Source organism: Ceratotherium simum, chromosome 15 (genome assembly GCF_057802395.1).
Source record: "Ceratotherium simum simum isolate JZ-2026a chromosome 15, ASM5780239v1, whole genome shotgun sequence".
NCBI lineage: Eukaryota > Metazoa > Chordata > Mammalia > Perissodactyla > Rhinocerotidae > Ceratotherium > Ceratotherium simum.
Window position 1 is genome coordinate 63,753,719 of NC_141914.1, and position 7,612 is coordinate 63,761,330.

The 7,612-nt window shown below is 38.1% G+C and overlaps 1 long non-coding RNA gene across 1 annotated transcript; it reads right to left on the reverse strand.

The window, feature by feature from the left end:
* Positions 1-5,266: 5,266 nt before the first annotated feature.
* On the reverse strand, positions 5,267-6,046 carry LOC147915233 (uncharacterized). The gene is made up of 2 exons (XR_015554543.1): positions 5,935-6,046; positions 5,267-5,564 (listed from the first exon to the last, which is right to left on the reverse strand). It is a non-coding gene; the product is annotated as an uncharacterized LOC147915233 (long non-coding RNA).
* Between the last annotated feature and the right edge of the window lie 1,566 nt (positions 6,047-7,612).

The window sequence follows — 7,612 nt, forward strand, 5'->3', positions numbered from 1 at the left end:
ACCAACAGATGTCACTGTGGCAACAGAATATTAACAAGTGGCCATCAAATATAACCATTTTCCCAAATATTGTATTTCACTGAGTTAATCAAAAAGGGATTCTTCTTTCTTATACTCACAAATCTCAACTCTGAACTTAACACTAGAGGTAGCCAATTTTGAATAAAGACCTTTAACATCAAAGCCAGCCAATAGATCTTGTTAAAGCAAATCCAAACTTGGGAACACTTTGTTTTCAGTCACATGCAAATCCTCTCAAACTCAAGATAAGGTCCCGGTTTTGTGCAGATGGAGAAAAGCTTCTCTTCCTCTTTTTCTATTCAGATAGTGCAGGGAAGAGCCCAAAAGATCTCCTGGTGGAACACGAACAGTTCTTTACATTAGAAATGCAGGCAGTGTTTCCTAGCTTCTTTTCTATAGGCCGAGCGAGACCTGCTGACCTGCCCAGAGGAGCAAACTTCTGGGCTCCAACAGTAAATAAGACTGTGTGCAGTTTACCACACCAATGAACTACAAAGATGTATCAAGAAATATTTTGAACACCCACACCTAAGCTCTCAGTTTCCCTCTGTCTAATTCCATGGCTACCTGAACTGAATTCATTCTCCATCCCCATCCCTTTCATGATAGTTTTTATCTCCTTGAATCACCATGTTATAACATCTAAGAGAAATTTATCAAAACACTTTCTTCAAAATAGCTAGCTGAAGTATAAAAGTTGTAGAGGGTCAAGATTTTAAGATGAACGTGATGTACAGAGTAACTGTACTACAAAGTAAAAAGAAAATGAATGAGAACAATAAGAGAAGGAAGAAAAAATTGATAAGGAGAAGGAATATAATAGAGAGTAAAAGTAAGAAAGAGAGAAAAAAGAAGAAAGAAGGTGTAGGAAAGAGAAAGAGTCAGGAGAAGCATGAGAAATGGCAAAAAGGGGCACGAGCAGAGGGAAGACACCATGTTCAGAGCGAATGACAAGTCAACTGGCTTCTGAGCAGGGCTCAGGTCTAGAGTCACTGGGCTGCATTTGAGAACTCCACTCAGTTCTAACATCCACAGAATGACCACGCCTCATCCAAACTCTGACGACACTGATTACCAGCGCTGTCCTCTCCCGGGACCTGCTGGAGCTTTGGGAACTGCCTCTGTCAGCAGCTCTGGGACTGACAGAGTCCCCATTAAATATTCATCAACTAGGATGGTGGTTTTTGTTCTGAATTACTTTTTTTTAATTTTATTTATTTATTTTTTCCCCCAAAGCCCCAGTAGATAGTTGTATGTCATAGCTGCACATCCTTCTAGTTGCTGTATGTGGGATGCAGCCTCAGCATGGCCAGAGAAGCCGTGCGTCGGTGCACGCCCGGGATCTGAACCGTGATATTTTAAAAAGAATAGGGCCGGCCCCATGGCTTGGCGGTTGGGTGCGCCCGCTCCGCTGCAGGTGGCCCAGGTTCGGATCCCGGGGGCGCCCCTACGCACTGCTTTTCCGGCCATGCTGGGACCGCGTCCTACGTGCAGCAACAGGAAGGATGTGCAGCTGTGACATACAACTATCTACTGGGGCTTTGGGGGAAAAATAAATAAATAAAAATTAAAAAATAAATAAAAAATAAAATGAATAGACACAGAGGTAAATGAAAAAGCATGGAAAGTCCACACATAGACCTCTGCAAATACAGACAACTTGATCTTGGTCAAGACAATAAATGCACTCCAACATAAAAAATAATAGTCTTTTAGGTCTTTAGTCTTTTAGTCTCTAGTCATCATCAACCATGGTGATGATACAAAAGGATTACCCTATGGAAATAAATGAACAAAGACACCAACTTTGCACCTTAGACATAAATTTACTCAAAATCACTCATCAACTTAAATATAAAATGCAAAACTGTAAAAATCATACTGGGAAACAGGAGAAAATCTTCATGATTTATAGTTTGATGATTAGTTTTCATATACAAGACAAAAAGCACAATCCATGAAGAAAATAGTTGATCATGTGGACTTGGTTAAATTTAAACTGTCCAATCTGGGAAAGACAGCATTCACAGAGTGGAAATACAAACTCCTGACTAGGATAATACATTTGTAAAACACATATCTGCAGAAAGACCTGCATGCAAAATATTCAAAGAACCAATCAAATACTGCAACAAGAAAACAAACTCCCCAAATTAAAATAAATAGACCAAAATATGAATAGACAAGTTACCAAAAATATATATATATATATATACATGGGAAATAAGCAAATATAAATTTCTCAACAACAAGAAATTATTGGAAAATAAAATCCATTGTGCATTAAGAAAAAGCAAATTAAAACACCAATGAGATACTCTACTCTTCTAGTAGAATAGCTAAAAACCAAAAACTGACAATACCAATTACTGGTGAGGATGTAGGACAATAGGAAATCTCATTCACTGCTGATGGGAATACACACAGTACAACCTCTTAAGAAGACATCTTGCTAATTCTTGTGAAGCTAAATATAGTGTCACTATATGGTGCACCAATTGTGCAGCAGTGTATTTCTCCAACTACTGTGAAAATATACATCCACACACAGACCCCTAAGAACATCTAAAAAGCAGCTTTATTCACAGTGGCCAAAACCTAGAAGGAACCAATATGTCCTTTAACAAGTGAATGACACCCAAGCGTGGGACACTGAGTGAAGACACTTGAGGCACACATGGGCTACAGGCACAGGGTAAGGAAACACACGAGTTCAGACAGGGGCTAGAGGAACAGTAAATGAAAACACTGGTTGTCTAGATAGGCTGGAGGCACAGAGAATGTAGACAAACACGAGCTGGCATGGGCTGAAGCACAGCGGACAGGCACACTCAGGGATGGAAAGGGATGCAGACACATGGAGTGAGAGAGACATGTGAGGTCTGGTATAAAATGTGGGCACAGGAGATAGAGACACTCGAGGAAAATATACGCGCTGCAGGTAAGTGAGAGAATGACATTAGTTGTCTGACATGGGTTTTAGAGAGAGGGGATGGAGACTCATATGGGTTGGCAAGGGCTACAGGAACAAGGAATGGAGACTTTTGAGAGGTGGTATGGACAGAGGGGAGAGAAAATCTTGACAAAACAAAAGGGCAGACATGGGCTGCAGTCATATGAGATGGTGACACTCGACACAAGATATGAGCTTCAGGTAGAGGGATGGAGACACACAAAGGCTGGCATGGTTGCAGGCTCATGGGCTGGAGATGCTATGGGGCAGACATGGCTTGCAGCACAGAGTTTAGAAATACACTAGGGAAGACAAGAGATACCAGCTACATCTGTGTGTAGCCTTAAATGAATGTATGAGTATGGAAGAAAGACAGGAAATCCACAATCTCAGCTTCTGTCTCAAGAATTAAAAGAGAATAACACTGGAAAAAATACAGATAGGAAACAATAATAAAGATAAGAATCAATGAAATAGAAAAATACTAAAGAAATAAATCAGGCTAAAAGTTATTTTTAAAATATTAATAATGTTAATAAACCACTAGCAAAACTGATTAAGGAAAAGAAAATAAATGAAACACAAATGACCAGTATCAGAAATCAAATAAGAAGTATTCTCTACAGAGTGCTTAGATCTTAACGAGACACACCATTTTGTGAAATACTTAGCACTACGAATTAGACAGCAAAGGTCAAAATTCACTTTATAAAAAATCCATATACTGAAACTGACACACACAAAAAAACATAAAATAGGAAAACTCACATATCTACTAAATAAATTGAATTGTTAGATGGTCAAACCAACTAACCAACAAGAACAACAAACACTTTCCACAAGCAAAACTCTAGGTCTGGGATTATTAACTATTCCAGACAATAGAGGGAGGAAGGAAGGAAAGGTTCAGATTCCAGATTAGACTGAACACAAAACTAATATAGATTTTATTCACATTGAATACAGTACAAAGATGATTCTTTACCACACAGGACCTCTGAAGTCATCTTTCCACTATACTACCCAATAAATTGAACCTAGAGAAGAACTGGAGAAAAAAAGCACAACACTTATTAAATATTTATATATATTTTTTATAATTTTATTTATTTATTTTTTTCCCCCAAAGCCCCAGTAGATAGTTGTATGTCATAGCTGCACATCCTTCTAGTTGCTGTATGTGGGACGAGGCCTCAGCATGGCCGGAGAAGCTGTGCGTCGGTGCGTGCCCGGGATCCGAACCCGGGCCACCAGCAGCGGAGCACACGCACTTAACCGCTAAGCCATGGGGCCGGCCTTATTAAATATTTTTAATACAGTAAAGAAACTGAGGTGATCTAAACAGAAGAGGAAAATGCTAATAGGTGACAATTACCATCTTCAATGTATGAGGAAGTCCAGAGAAGGCTAAATTTAAAAAGTGGATATAAAGTGAAAATTATTTAAATAACACAAAGAAAAATTTTATTATATGGCAAAGTAATATAGCAGACAATCAACCAATCAATAAAAAACCAATTAATTAATGTATATCATTGATTAGAGATATCAGAACTGATTTCTGGAGGTTGTGGAGTTTTTGTCCCTGGAAACTTCTCAGAAACAAACATTAAGCCATTTGTCCTGGATAGACTTTAGACCTTCTCCTGCTGGGGCTCAAGACCCCTTCAAGTTTCTTCTTTAATTTTAATCTACTGCTAAATTAAATGAGAGAAGGCATGGTGAAGTCAAATATAAGTGTGGTCTGGGGGGTTCATTAGAGGAGTGGTAGAGAAACAGTAAACACACCTGGGATGCCGTAGGGTTCTGAGAAGCAGAGCAATAAAAGTCTGTAAAGGGCTTGAGACATATTAGGTCCTCAGTAAATAACCATTGTTATCACTAATAATTCGTTTCCAATAGTGTAGATAAAAGAAAGTTGGCTATTCTGTCAAAAAAATCTTCCTCAAAAATGTCTTAATTGACTGAAGATTAAATAATCAAAGCTGGCTTTGTTTTTAATATTCTTTCCTAGCCAAGTAGGGGTCGAGGGAAGCAAGCAAAGTATTTGAGCAACACTTAGGAGAGTCACAAACCTTGAACTCAGAGTAATCTTTGCTTTAGTCTCTGAAAATTCAGGAGCCTCTAGATCCAAATGCCAACACATTGAAGTTGTTGGTGAATCTTGATTAAGATTTTGATAGTTTTGGCTGTCTGCTCAAGGAAAGCATCCTTTGAAACCTAAGGTTTCTAAGCCGGTGGTTCTCAATGTGTAGCTGGTCAGCAGCATCACCTGGGAAATGATCAGAGATGTAAATTCTTGGGTCCGCCATCCTACTGGATCACAAATTCTGGGATGGGCTCAGCATTCTGTGTTGTAGGGGACCTCCACACAGTTCTAATGCACACTGGAGTTCGAGAACCACTGTCTTAGGAGAAGCCAGTCCTAGGTACAACATAGGGTTAGCGTGGATTCCTCTCTCACGAGGGCTTCTCCTGAGGCCCCATGGACAAAATAAGGATCCTTTTTTATGGTTCTTTTTATAGGAAGAACTATCAGCTCAACTCCAGGCAGCCTTCTTCAGGAATTTTTCCAATATGACCAGGAGCTCTGAAATTTGGATTCAAAAAAGAAAAAAATATAAAAAATTGGTTCAACGTTCAAGAAATTTTCCTGCTTCAGATTGAGGGTGGAGAAGTAGCTGAAATAGAGAAAATTTTCCCAGAACACTGATCTATCATTTCTTGATGGAAACCACTGAGTTCCTTCAGTGGAACTAAACAATGACCAGGAAGGTTATGGTTAGTCTGATGTGTTAGAGGAGAAAGCACAAAGATAAAGAAAAAAAAACAAACAGGAGAGAGGGAGAGTAAGGAAGGGAGATAGACACAGCGACCATCAGTCAGAGGTGGTGAGAGGAGGGGAAAGGAATAGAAGATGCAGAGGGAGAGAAGCAGCTGCCACTCGGTAGGAAACATACCTGTTGACACTGTGCACGTGTGGCTTTCATAGAAAGGTGTAAGGTTTCTAAAAAGCAAAGAAAATAAAAACAAATCCATCCAATATAGTAATTTGTCCTAAATATTAATTGATCAGGTCTGATCACTCTGATGTCTTCTTTCTCCTTTATTTCATTCATGTCTCAAATTCTATGTCCTACCCTTGTCTAAGGCTTCAGAAACACACCACAATTCAAACTGTCACAAAGTGAACCTTTTAAATCATTTCAACTTCTTCTTCCTTGCCCTTCTGCACAAAATAGATGCCCTACACTGTTAAATTAACTTTCAGTGCCTTTCAAAAAACTTTCAAAAAAACTTTATTCTTAAAAGTAGAGTTTTAGATTTACAGATAATTGAACAGATAGTACATAGAGCTCCATACACTCACCGCACTTCCTCTCCCCTCTCTCCCAAGCCCCATCTCCCCTATTATTAATACCTTTCATTAGTATGATACGTTTGTTATAATGAATGATCAATATTGAAACTTTATGAACTACAGTCCCTAGTTTAAGGGTCACCCTTTGTGTTGTACAGTTTCATGGGTTTTGACACACATATAGTGACATGTAGCCACCATTACGTACAGAACATTCTCACTACCCTAAAAATCCTCTGAGCATCATATTAGCTCTTAGTGGCTTTTTAAAATATTAACAATTGTCAGAATGACGTAAATTTTTACAATGAAAAATGCTTCACAGGTGCTAAGTTTTGTTAGTTTCCCTATTATGATCACTATTAGAAATAAAGAAAAAAAATGAACCCCTATATAAATAGCAAAAATCATAGAATTGTAAAGATAAAAAAGATCTGGAAGATTAGGAAATCCCACATTCTTCAAGACCCTGCTCTCCAGTCTCTCAGTTTTGTGTGTCATTTACCAACGACTCTGCTGAGGAGAAAGAAAGAAATCAATAAAGAAAAACAAAGCAAAAAACAAATTTTGGTTCTAAGTAGTCCTCTTGAGCCCAAGTTAATCAAGCATGGATTCTCTATTATTGCCTATTTACATCAGGAACATAATTATTAGCTAGAGCCTAATTTGAGAACATTCATTACGAATGAAAGATGTCATATCTAAGAACAGAATGGAATTCACTGAGGCTTTATTCTTGGGACATTTGTAGGATTAAGTCAGGACATGCTGTCAGAGTGATAAATAAGTTCTATATATTTTTCTTCTCCAAGACCATGGATTTCAGCCACACTTTATACCCATGTACTTTGCAACAATGAAAAACAATGAAACACTGACCTTGAATATTTTGCCCTCAGATTCATTAGTCTTTAAAATATAAATTGAGCAATTTAAATCTAGATGTGTGAAAGACTATGGAGACTTCTAGAATGTCACGTTAGGTTCTTTAGAAGTGAAGAATTGACTTTATAAAGCATTTCTTTTCCTTCTCATACCTTGACAATATTGCCATTGTGACTCTGTTTTAAAGAGGATAATGGCAGGCTTTACTTTAATTTGCAACTTTTTGTTTTAAGCAGACAACATTTCTCAGTCTCTTGAAAACTTTTATCATTAAGCTCAACCTTCATTTAAATCACCAGACCTATTTGATGAAGGTGACATGAATATCTACTTGCAAACTTCTCAGAAAATTACTAATTTAACCTTACTTCAGATGATCCATTGTAGAACTC